Source organism: Equus quagga, chromosome 1 (assembly GCF_021613505.1).
Source record: "Equus quagga isolate Etosha38 chromosome 1, UCLA_HA_Equagga_1.0, whole genome shotgun sequence".
In the NCBI taxonomy this organism is placed as follows: domain Eukaryota; kingdom Metazoa; phylum Chordata; class Mammalia; order Perissodactyla; family Equidae; genus Equus; species Equus quagga.
The window spans coordinates 43,113,750-43,126,415 of record NC_060267.1 but is presented as its reverse complement, the minus strand read 5'-3'; positions in this window follow the sequence as shown (position 1 = coordinate 43,126,415).

The following is a 12,666-nucleotide window of genomic DNA, read 5'->3' as shown; positions in this document are numbered from 1 at the left end:
TGCACTGCCTATCTCTTTATCAGCCAGCTCTGAGCAGCAGTCTTGTCAATTAATGGCACATGTGGGAGCATGATTGCCCATGTGAACATGGATACGCGTGAGTGTTCGCGCAAGGGTATAGTGCCTATAGCCTTGAGTGATATGAATAATTTTGCAGATATGTCTAAAAATCAAGTCATTTCAGTGCATAAGCCTGCTGAGGCAGGGAGTTAAACCCAGTAGCAGTAAATTCACATAGGCTTTACATCACTAACTTCTGTTCCCTCAGGGACCCTGCCAGCTTCTTCATCAGCCAGATATGTTGAAAGTTTGCTGGCAGCGAATGCAGAGTGCTAAAAAATTGTAAATGTTAACTGCATATATATTTGGTCTTAAATTTAAAAAATTGTCCTCAAACAAATTTTTAGAGTTTTGTTGGTCCTAATTTCAAGATGTAGCTTTGTATTGCGGCATAAACAATAAAATGTTATTTGTTGTAGTTTTCGTTAATTTTTCATTTAAATTAGAAAAAAAACTCCAAAGCATTGCTTTTGATTAGACCTCGGCATGCAGATTATAAGATAAAGTAAGACTTCATTAATTCAGTCTTCTAACTCGGAATTTCTGATTGTAACAAGTGCTAAAACTGGCATTGTATTGTATTTGAGGAAATGGTTTATGAAGTAATTTAAATGGGAACAAGTTGCAGGGGCCATATATAAACCATTTGAGGGAACCAACAGATTTTAAAGCACCCAAGCCACAGTTACTCTATACATTTCCATAGCTGCTGCCAGTAATAAATGCTTAATTATAGTGAGACTGACTTTTCTTTTTCCTCTTTTCTTTTATATATATGACACATTGAACTGCATTCTGCAGAATTTTATAGCCTTGGCATAAAGTTCATTTCTTAATTCAACAAACCTGTAATAATTCCCAGTTACATACCAGAACTTGTGCACTGGTACAGAGATAAACAAGACACAGCCCTAGACCTCAAGTCGCTGACAATATAGTGGGGGAAGACAGAAATAAACATATTTAAAAACTTTTTTGAGCTTAGGAAAACAAATATATGTGGGCTATTACGAGAGCACTAAGTAGAGATATCAAGGAAGGCTTCTTGGAAGAAGTGACTACAGCACTCAGTCTGGAAGGATAATTGGTACTGGCTAGAGGATAGCTGGTACTGGCTAGTTGATATGGGGAGGGTTAGAAGTGGAGGAGAAGGCATTTGAGGTAAAGGGGAAGCATGAGCAAAGGCATGACATCCTAAAATGGTGTGGTATGTGCAGGGAATTATAAAGAAGCAGCTCAAGGTTGCTAGACTGCAAAGGGCTCATTACATAAAGATGAGAAATGTGCCTGGAGGGGGCAGGCACCGGGTCCAGACCACAGGAGACCTCTTGTGCTATGTAAATAAGGAAATTGGCCTTGATTCTGTGAGTGATGGAGAGCCAGTAAAGGAGGGACATGATCTGTTTTGTGTTCTACTCTGGTAGCTGTGTGGATGGATTTGATGGGAACAACGCCAGTTTGGAAATTCTTTAGGCCTGAAATAGAGTGCCCGTAATAGAAATGGACAGAGGCGGTCAGATTCGAGAAATATTTAGATGAACTTGGCATGACTTGGTGATTAATAGGATGTGAAGGATGAGGGTGAGGAAGAGTGAGGAATCACAGGTGACTTTTGGGTTTCTTGCTAGCATGGCTAGGTCCTTGGTGGTACCGCCAAATGAGAGAGAATACGAAAGAAGAAGGCAATGTATTGGGAGAGATAATGACTTGAGTTTGGATATGTTGAATGCTTAGTTTAAAAAAAGTGCATCATTTCTAGGAGGTGATTTCTGACAGAGAGTAAGATATATAAGCCTGGATTTCAACCCCAAACTAAAGATTTATATTTCATCAGGCTATGGATTGTAGTTTAAATTTGTGTAGTTTAAACCGTGCAGGTTACCCAAAGCATGGTCTGTGGGCCAGCAGATTGGCACCACTCAGGAATTTGTTAGAAATGCAAATTCTTAGGCTCAACTCCAAACCTACTATATTAGAATCTCTAGGGTTGGAGTCAGGAATCTATGTTTTAAAACATTCTGCAGGTAAGTTGTGAAGTTTGAGAAACACTGGTTTAAACCATATCACCAAGAGAGAAGTTGGCCAAGCATGGGGAAGTCCTGTTTTATGAAAGCTCTACTTTTGATTTGCAACCTGCTGACTGCATCTCATCTCCTCCTCTGCTAGCATCCCAGTCCCACCATTGTTGTGCCTCCACTGGACTGTTACAACAGCCTCCTTTGTGTTTCCCACTTCCACAGTAGCCTCTCTAAAATTTCCTTCTCCTCGCAGTAGTCAACACAAAAAGCATACTCATGATCACATCATTCCTTCTCTCTCAAACTTCTGCAGACCTTTCATCCATTTACAATAGAATCGAAGTAGTACCATGGCCTGCAGGTTTGGTGGTAACCAGCCACCAAGACAGTTCCCGGTGATCCTGGTATTCAGCCCTGATTACATTGTATCAGGGTTGGTTTGTGTGACCAACAACAAACAGCGGTCATGATGCTATGTCACTTCTGAGGCTATGTTATAAAAGACACTGTGCCTTCTGTCTTGATCTTTCTTAGGTCACTCATTCTTGGGAAGCTAGGTGCCATGTCATGAGGATACTCAAGCTCCCTGTGGAGAGGTCTACATGGGGAGAAACCGAGGCATTGTGCTAACAGCCATGTGGGTGAGCTATGTTGGAAGCGAATCCTCCAGCTCCAGATGACTGCGGCCTCAGCTGACAGCTCGACTGCAACTTCATGGAAGACTGAGCAGGAACCACCCAGCAAAGCCACTCCTGGACAGACCCTCAGAAACATGGGAGATAGCAAATGTTTACTCTTATAAACTGCCACGTCTGGGGGGAATTTTTATGTTGTTATTAGATAACTAATACACTCATGAGCTGGCCCCTTGTACCACGCCAAACTCATCTGCTGACACTTAGCCTCTATTCTCTCTATTTGGGTACCTGCTTCCTTGCCAATCCTGGCATGAGAAGCAGGTTCCCATTTCAGGGGTTCTTCTTGCTGCAGGAATGCCCCTCCCCCAGATATGTATACCTGAGTCATTTCCTCACCGTGGTTTTAATTTGCATTTCCCTGATGGACAGGTACAACGAACATCTTGTTATGTGTTTATTTGCCGTCTGTAGCTCCTCTTCAGTGAAGTGTTCATTTGAGTTTTTGTCCATTTTCTAGTTGGATTGTTTGCCTTTTGGATATTGAGTTTTGAGAGTTCTTCATGTATTCTAGATATGAATCTCTTGTTGGGTATGTGATTTGCAAATATTTGATTTCTCTAGTCAGCATTTTATAGTTTTTATCATACAAATCCTGTGCATGTTTTATTAGATTTACTCCTAGATATTTCATTTTCTTTAGAGCAATTATAAATGGCATTACTTATTTTATTCCAGTTTTCACTTGTTTTCTACAAATGCAATTGATATTTGTGTATTGATCTAGTATCCTTCAACTTTGTTGAACTCACTTATTAGTTATAGGAAGGATTTTATATGTCCTTAGAATTTTCTGTGTCAACAATCATGTCATCTGTAAATAAAAACAGTTTTATTTCTTCATTTCCATCTGTATGCTTTCTATTCTTTTCATGCCTGATTGAATTAGCCAGAACTTGTAACACCATGTTGAATAAGAGTAATGAGAGCAGGTCTCTTTGACTTGTTTCCGATCTTAGAGAGAAAGCGTTCAGTCTTTCACAGTTAAGTGCAATGTTAACTGTAGGTTTTTTGGAGGTGCTCTTTGTGAGCTCCCCTCTATTTCTAGTTTGCTGAGAGCTTTTATTGTAAATGGGTGCTGAATTTTGTCAAATGCATTTTCTGCATTAATTGGTACATAATTGTTCTTGATTTAGTGCATTACATTGATTCAGTTTTGAATATTAAACAAGTCTTGCATATATGGAATAAATACCACTTGGTCATGATGTATTATTATTTTTATACATTGCTGTATTTGATTTGCTAATATTTTATTAAGAATTTTTACATCTAAATTCATGACAGATATTGGTCAGTATTTTTTATTTTTTACTGTCTTTGGTTTTGGTTGAAAACAATTTCATAGGGGTAAAACTGGCCTCATGAAATGAGTTAGGAAGTGTTCCTTGCTCTCTATTTTCTGAAAGAGAATGTTGTGTTTTTAAGTAATGTTATTTTTTCAAGATTAACAACAATGTGCTGGAGAATCCATAAACATAGTAGGATATTAAGGGAAAGAAGGACCAACTTTGCACATTCCTCCTTCACAATTAGCGTGTTCCTCTCTGGAGTCCACTGTGTATTTGTCGCTCAGTCTATGAGACTCCTAGTGTGGAGGAAATGTGAATCTGATGTGTGTCTTCCTACTCACTGGCACTTTAAGAAACACAAAAGAAAGATTAGAGATTAGCTCTTGTGTAAGAAGCTTATGCGACAGCTAAAATTTTAATTACTTTCTAACTACTTAACATCTGCCCTTTAACTCCTTTTCTGTATATAATTAATAATGCTTTCCTATCTGTCCAAAGGCATCAATAACCAAGGATTGTAGAACTATAGAATATATATTTTTAAAAGCATTTTATGATATTCAGTCTTAAAATTTGTGTACAGTAAAACTCACTCTCTGTAATGCACAGTTCTCTGAGTTTTGACAAACGCGTAGAGTTGTATATCCACCACTACAATCAAGATATCAGATAGTTCCATCACCCTTCAAAGATCTCTTGCATTTTCTGTTTATAGTCAGCGCCTCCCCTCAATCCCTGGCAACCACTGATCTGTTCTCCAAGTCTGTAGTTTTGGCTTTTCCAAAATATCATACATAAAATCAGACAACATAGAGACCTTTGGCTCTAGATTCTTTCGTATGGAAAATGTGTTTACTATATGAAAGAATCATCTTTGTCCATATGTACATAGTCATCTATGTCATTACATATTTTTATCAATTTCTTTCCTATTTTTTTTCCCTGCAAGTTTCCTGCTGGCTTTATTTCTTGTGTCTGTGAAATCTTAGAGTGTCCAACACACCCAATTTCTTTTAGAGGAATTCTTTGGTCATCGTCACCTTGTTTAGAGCCATGTGAACCCATTAGCTGGCTGCTAAGATCATAGACAGACAACTGAGCAAAAGTCGGTCGTCACTAGTCTAGCCAATGACCAATGAAGTGATGCAGTACAAGAACTCTGTCCAAGAGAGGCTGTGTGTGTTGACTGCTGATTGGCCAGTCTGTCCAAATCCTTTAAGACTCAGTGGCAGCAGAAGTAGTAGAGGCAGAGATAGAAAGAGCAGCCACTTGGAACGGGGAACAGTGGAAGCATTCCATGAAGACACAAGACAATCAGATCTTTAGATCTTCACAGTTTCTTGAACAATGTGTCATTCTCCACAAAGCCTTGCTGAGGGTCACTGAGTTCCCTGTCTTCCCCTTGTATCCCATATTTTTGCTATTTTCATTGTTCTCTCTTTCTAGATGTTCAAAAATTTCTTCTTTTATTTGTTTCAAGAACTTCTTTTATCATTCTTTTAGGGTAGGACTTCTGGTGACAGATTCTCTTAGTATTCCTTTGTCTGAGGATGTCTTTATTTCCCCTTCATTCCTGAAGGGTAAATTCACTTGCTACAGGATTCAGAGTTGACAATTATTTTCTTTCAGGACTTGAAAATTTTGTGCCACTTCCCCCATGGTTTCTGATAAGAAATCCTCTGTCATTCAAGTTGTTTTCCCTCTGTAGGCAAGATGGTATCTCTTTTTAACTGCTTCCAAAATTTTTGCTTTGTTTTTCTTTTTCTGGTTTGGTTATGATGTATTTTGGCAGAGATTTTCTTGGGTTTATACCATTGGGTATTGGTAGCTTCGTGACACCATAGATAGGCTTACGTCTTTCACCAAATTTTGGAAATTTTCAGCTATTATTTCTTCAAGTACTTTTTCAGCCTCAACCTTTTCTCCTCTCTTTCTGGAACTCTGATGACATGAATGTTAGAGATTTTACTTTCGCAGATCACTGAGGTTCTATTAATTTTTCTGGTCTATTTTCTCTTTTGTTCAGATAAGAAAATTTGTATTGTTCTGTCTTTAAGTTCACTGAGTTTTTTCTCTGTCCTTTCCATTGTGTTGTTGAGCACATCCATTGAGTCGTTTATGTTGGTTATTGTATTTTTCAGTTCTAAAATTTTCATTTCATTCTTCTTTAGATACATTGTTATTGCACAATGGTAGTGAAAATTCAGGTTGCTTACTGGGGCTCCTCTGACATCACTCTAATAGGGAGGAGGAGGGGTGAATATTATCGCTGGTTGGAGATGAAAGTTCACCCATGCGGCCTTCTCTGATACTACCCGAGGTGGGGGTAGGGTTACCTTATTATAGCTGGGCCAAGATGGAAATCTCCCTACTCAGCCTTTGTGGATGGAGTTGAGGTTGACCATATTTTTTCCATGATGATTGACTGGAGTAGGGTTTTTTTTGCTGCTTAAATGGTTTCTGCCTTACTGGATTTCATCTTCCTGGTCATTTGTCTAGAGAGAACAGGCTTTTTGAGAGGCTTTTTTTGTCTGCTTCTGTTGATGTTTCTGGGTTGCTGTCCTGCATGCACTTCAGGATATACAAAGCAAAAAGAAAACAGGGAAACTTATTACCATGTTGTTTCTTGAGTCCTAAGTTCCCTATTTGGTCTCCTTTCTTCTCTTGACTTCCTAAAATATTCTTATGCTTGCTTCATGTATAATATCCAGGATTTTTAGCTGTATTTAGCAGGAAGCATGGGAAGAAGTATGTCTACTCCATGTTGGTCCAGAACTGGCAAGAACATAAACTTTTAAGTCTGTAAAGCAATTTAAGAATTTTCTAATCCTACACCCTTGAGAGCTGTATTAGAATCACATTGGGAGAGTCTTTTCAAATTATATACTTGGCCTTTCCACACCCCCTTCCCCCCTCACTCTCCATTCTCCTAAGTCTCCCACGGAGGGAGAAGAGTTGTGGCATAGCAGCCCTCCCCTGCTGCCCTCAACATTGAGAATCACTGGGTTACAAACCCTGTCACTGATGAATGTGGTTTCTCTCTCTCAAGTGTGTTGGGACGGAAAACAATTGAGAACCCTGGCATGCTAAATCGTTCATTTTGTATATGGGGAAACTGAGACTCAAAGAGGTGGCAATCTTCTCACATAGCAGACTTGTGGTCAAACCAAGCCTACGCATGGGTCTAGAATAATACTTCTCAGACGTTAATGTGCAAACAGTTCACCTTGGTACCTTGTTAATATGCAGCTTCTGATTCGGTAGATCTGGAGCAGGGCCTGAGATCCTGCTTTTCTAACAAGTGCCCAAGTGGTGCTGATGCTGTTTCACTTTGACTAGCAACATTCTAGAACACTCAGCTTGTTGCTCTTTCCACTGCCCTTATGAATTGCAGTCGTTCACCAAATAAATGGAGAAAATGTGAGAGTTTGACAGATAAGCCCCTAATTATCCCTGAGCTGGTGAGTAGAAGTAGAGAAACATGTGAATGGTAATGGAGATGCAGAGAAGGGAGTGGAAAGACCTATCCAGAGACCAAACACTCTGCTGGCTCTGCAAGGTGTTTGCTACCTTCAAAACTCCTCTAATTTTGGTAAAGACCATGGGAAAGCTTGTTTTAAAACCCTTAAGCTGTTTAGCTGCCCATGTGATCTGCTTGGGGCTGCAGGTTAAGGATCTTTCCCTGCCTAGGAAGGATAAATTGACCTTCTTTCTCTATAATCTTATGCAGGACAATTCTCTAAGATGTAACAACTTAGAGAAGGCACACTGCAATTCACTGGCAAGGCATGAGAGTAACTGGCAACACATGCATCTTGGTCCGTGTCTGCTTTGCTGTAGTATTGTAGAGAGACAGCTGAGTATGAAAAGTATTCCCAGGCCTGGGCCTTGCTCTTGGTGCCACAACTAACTTTATATGCAGTCTTAAATAAATCACAATTTCTCTATGACAAATTTGTCAAAAGAGCTTAATGATACTGGCATATGGGCTAAGGTCTATTTAAAACTGTATAAACTGATGTACAAAATAATACTAGTGGCTCAATGAAATTGGAATATTGAAGTCAAGTGTCCCACTGAATTGGATTGTAGCCTGAGTTGTACGACCTGAAGCCTTTGGGTATGGAAGATCCAGCAATCAATTCTCGAATAAATGTCATCAGTTAAGAGTTCCCAGCTATCTCTTGGGCTCTTTCTCTGTCAAGTACCACTGAGTTTTATGTCAGTCCTCATCTGTGGTTCCTGACTTGTGGTTCCCTCTCTCTGAGGAAATACATACAATACCAATTAGGGAGAGATATTATATACTTCTCAATGTCACTGCTCACATGATCAGTGTCCCCACTGCAGCAAGGGGCACTATGGTTCACTCTCTTTTTTCTAGTTATCTAGAGTCCTATAAAAATTATGTCATGGTGTGTATCTAGGTAGGTATTTGTGTGTGTGACAGAGAGAGAGATTGATTGTGTGCATGGGGATGTGTGTGTCAGGGAAGGAATGGTGGGTAGCATGGAGTAAAGCTGGGAATGGGGAAGGACAAAAGATATTGAATCACAAACCACAAATCCACCCTTGTATAGCAACACTGTGTGTGTCTGTGAATTCAGTACCTGTTTGTTGACAGGAGAGAGCCCAAGTCAGTTTTGTAAGAGAATCCAATTATCAGAAAACTCCTAAGCCTGTCCCAGTCTCACCTTGTGTTCCTCCACCTTCTTTGCACCTAGGTTGGTGCTCTAAGCTTATGACGGGGAGATTAGGTAGCATGAGGGTATTACAGAGAGATAAATCAGGATGCAAAGATCCTTTATTCTTCCACTGTGAAGAAGGCAACTGGACAGCTTATAGGAGCAACATTCAGCTCAGTGAGTATTTCTCCATTTCTGATGAGTTTAAGCAGAATATAATCAAGGGCTTGGGGGAGAGCGTTGAGCTGGTTCTAAAACAAAGAAATGGAAGAAGAGAACACACTGAACTTGTGGGCTTGGACTGGGGTTGGGGTTGGAAATGGGAGAAAACATGAGGAAACGCAACTAAATTTCCTTAAAATGCCACATGAGCTAATAAGTGAAATTTGATTATTATAAGGTCACTGCAAACCTAGATTATTAGTCATTATTCATTCAGAAGGAACCCAAAACTGAGGCTTCCTTTTTGTGGCTCCATGGCAAACAGTTTTCTGGGAAAGGAGGGTTTGGGGGACTACATGACCTTAGAGCAAACAGTTCTCTACTCCCAGGATGTGCCTGAAAGCTTGGCCGAGGCACCAAGAGGCTGACAGACCGTGTGAGGGTAAGGAGAAAGGAAGCTGAGAGCCAGCTTGGGAATGACCACAGGGCACTGTGGGTGGCTTACCCTTCCTCTTCTGAGGTTAAAGTGTTTGTTTGTTCCAATCTGAAGCAAGGTACTTGCTGGATTTTTGGTTTTGCTTTTTCATGGCCTTGGTTTGGGTCTTCCTTGGCTCTGCAAATTACTTGATTCTGTCTGCCTTGGCAGGACGCTGGGTGACATTTATGGGCCCAACCTCATCAGTGGAGGAAAAGTACTCCACCCACTCTCTTAGTCCATTAACAAAGGAATCATCTATCTGTCCATGTCTTTGCTGAGAAAGACAGAACTGGAAGTCTAGGGTGATAATAGCAGCATCAGAGAACTTGACTCAAGGATCTTCCGAAACTGCCCTTTTTTACCTGGAATTTATGGAGGATCCTCCTCTGCAGCTTCCTACAGCTGAGCTCTGCTGCCCTGGGTCTAAGGCGACACTAACCCCAGTTCCCTACAAAACTATGTCTTGAAACATTACATTCCTGCCTCTGCTTCTTTCTGCAGAAGAACAGCTTGTAATCTTTAAAAGGGGAAGGGCTAACATTGCTTAAAACACAGGAAAACATTCTGCCTCATGAAGGAATGAATTAGTTGACAATTTTGGGGGCAAAAATGTGATGCCTCTTACAGCTAAAATCAAGACTGATGCTGGATTCAGGATTTTTGGCTCCAGGGGTGCCCTTGGAATTCCTAGGAAAGCATGGTCGGGATAAGTTTAGCCTTGGTGACATCTATGGCTGACACGATTGACTTCCAAGGCAGGAAAGGGTCATACTTGCTCTGCTCCTTCTAAAGGTTTTATAGGGAGACCTAGAGGGTGAATCTATGCCACAAACACTCTAGGGATTGGTTGACTGTCCTAGGTACTCAAAAATGAAATATTGTACGTGAAACATACAACAAACATCATAACAATCATCATCCATAGCGCAAATCCTGAGGGCCATGAGGATGCAGGGGTTAACCAGGCAGCTTTTAGGTAATCTTCCTGAAGAGAATTCTTTTACATGATGCATCACAGCTAGAATTAGACGTGAGCTCTATCCAAGCCTAGAGGTGCAACTTCTAAATTAAATAAACTTGCCAAAGAAACTTGCAAGAAAAAGGAGGAAGTGTAAGCAGGGGAAGATGGAAGTCAAGTGTGATTTTTAAGTTCTCCAAAGTTGCTGAGTGGTGTCAAAGGAATCCAAGAAAAGCTTCTTAAGACAGAATTTTGAGACCAGGAATAAGTTAATAGCTCGGGGTTTGGGGAATGCAGAGTATTATCCAGCAAGTGCTGATGACAACTGCCACTTGGGCACGTGACCAGCAGCAGACGGCCCAGGAGAAGGGGTGTCGCGGGGTGGGTGAACCTGTGTCACAACCAGGTTTGCGTGCATGTGCATGGTTTCCTTGACTTCCAGAAGATCTGGTACACAGGTACTCTTTTTTGAGTACTTTTCACCAAATACTCTATTTATATTATCCCCTCTAACGTTCCCCATAACCCTAAAAAGAAGGTATTATTTGATTCATTTTATACATGGAATGAGGCCCAGAGAGCCTCATTATGCAATGTGTGCAATTTATCCAAGGTCACACAGCCAGTTTTGTGGAGCAGGAATTTGAAACTATGTCTATTTGATTCTAAAGCCCATACTGTTTACACTATATTGTCTCCCAAAGGATAATTTAACTGATTGTAATTATTAGGCCTCATGTTATAGACTCTGGATCTAACATGGTAGGGTGATAGTTAGAGTTTCAGATAAAATAGAATATTCCCAGTTAAATTTGAATTTCAAATAAGCAACAAATGATTTTTTTAAGTATAAGTATGTACCATGCAACATTTGGGATATACTTATACTGAAAAATTATTTGTTGTTTACATGAAATTTAAATTTAATTGGATGCCCTGTATTTTCATTTGCTGAATCTGGCAATCTTAGTCCTAGTAGATTTTCCAGATGAGAGAAAGGAAAGTTTGTGTTTTCTTACTACTTTGAAAGAATTGGGAAGTCTAAAAAACTTGATCTGAGAGAAATTCTCTAGTTTTCCTCTGCAGCTTTGGCAGAGCTGGGATGTGTCAGTTACTGGAGGCACACTCTGAGAATAATGCTGGTCTTGGCTGCCTACCAGTGATTCCCATGGTCCCAACTATACTTGGGAGAGGCACAGTCTTTGCCTGTTTACCGGGAAAGGAGAGGGCCCACAGCACAAGAATTGGAGTCAGTGAGCAGAGCAGCTGGTAATACATTTCCTAAAGCTACTTAGGGCTTTGTGAGGTGAAGATCAGCTGATGCTTTCTCTTTGGTTTGATGGAGAAGGTCACAGGGTCAGGATCTCAAGACCCAAGGTTCAAGGGATTAGCTAGATTTCTTCATTTATTTAGTCACTCATATGACAAATATATATGACGCACCTACTATGTGCCAGGCAATGTTGCAGGTTTTGAGGCTACAGAAATGACCCAAAACTGAAAAAGTGGCCTCCTGGAGCATATTCCAGTGGGGGATTGAGACAGGATCCATAGCATGAGAAGGTGATCCAGGCTCCTGACGTTCATCATCCCTGGTACCAGCTCACGGATCAGTCGATGTATTTCTATTGAAGAAGTTGAGGACTGGCAGGGGAGAATGAAAATAGCAATTGGCGAAAAGAAACTAAGTAAAAAATATCTTGGAGGCAAGAATAACAATTTAACCTGATTTTGAAAGTAATTAGAAAAAGTTGACGAACTTGAGGTTATACAATAAGATTTGAAAGATGCGCAGTGTGGCGGAAAGAGAGAGAGACGATTAGCATGAGCCAAAGATTGTCAGAGAGAATCCAAGCTAAGAATATCAGCATAAATCTGTGGGTGAAACAAGGAATCTTCATAAAGCAAAGCTCCCAGGCGGTAGACTATGGAAGGGGTTGTTTTAGGGTAAGAAATTAAGGCTGCTTGGAAGTTCTTTGGAGATTTTCAGAATCATCCTTCCCAGGCTAAGTATGATCAACATTTGTGATAGAAAAGGAGAAAGAAAAAACAATGTCATCCGTTAGCTTAGCATAGTTATTTTTAAAATTTATCTTTGTTAATCATGCTCTTTTATTTGTACTTGAAGAATGACAATGTACATTTCTGTAGTTAAAATAAAAGTCTGTGAAAACTACGTTGGATATGTCCATGATTTGGATAGGAGAAAATATCGAAGATTTCTGAGAAATGTGTCTGGATGTGGAGTTAAAGTACCAACTTCCTGCTTAATCACTCTGCGTTGACTTCCCTATTTGTGTATGTGTGTGTGTGTGTGT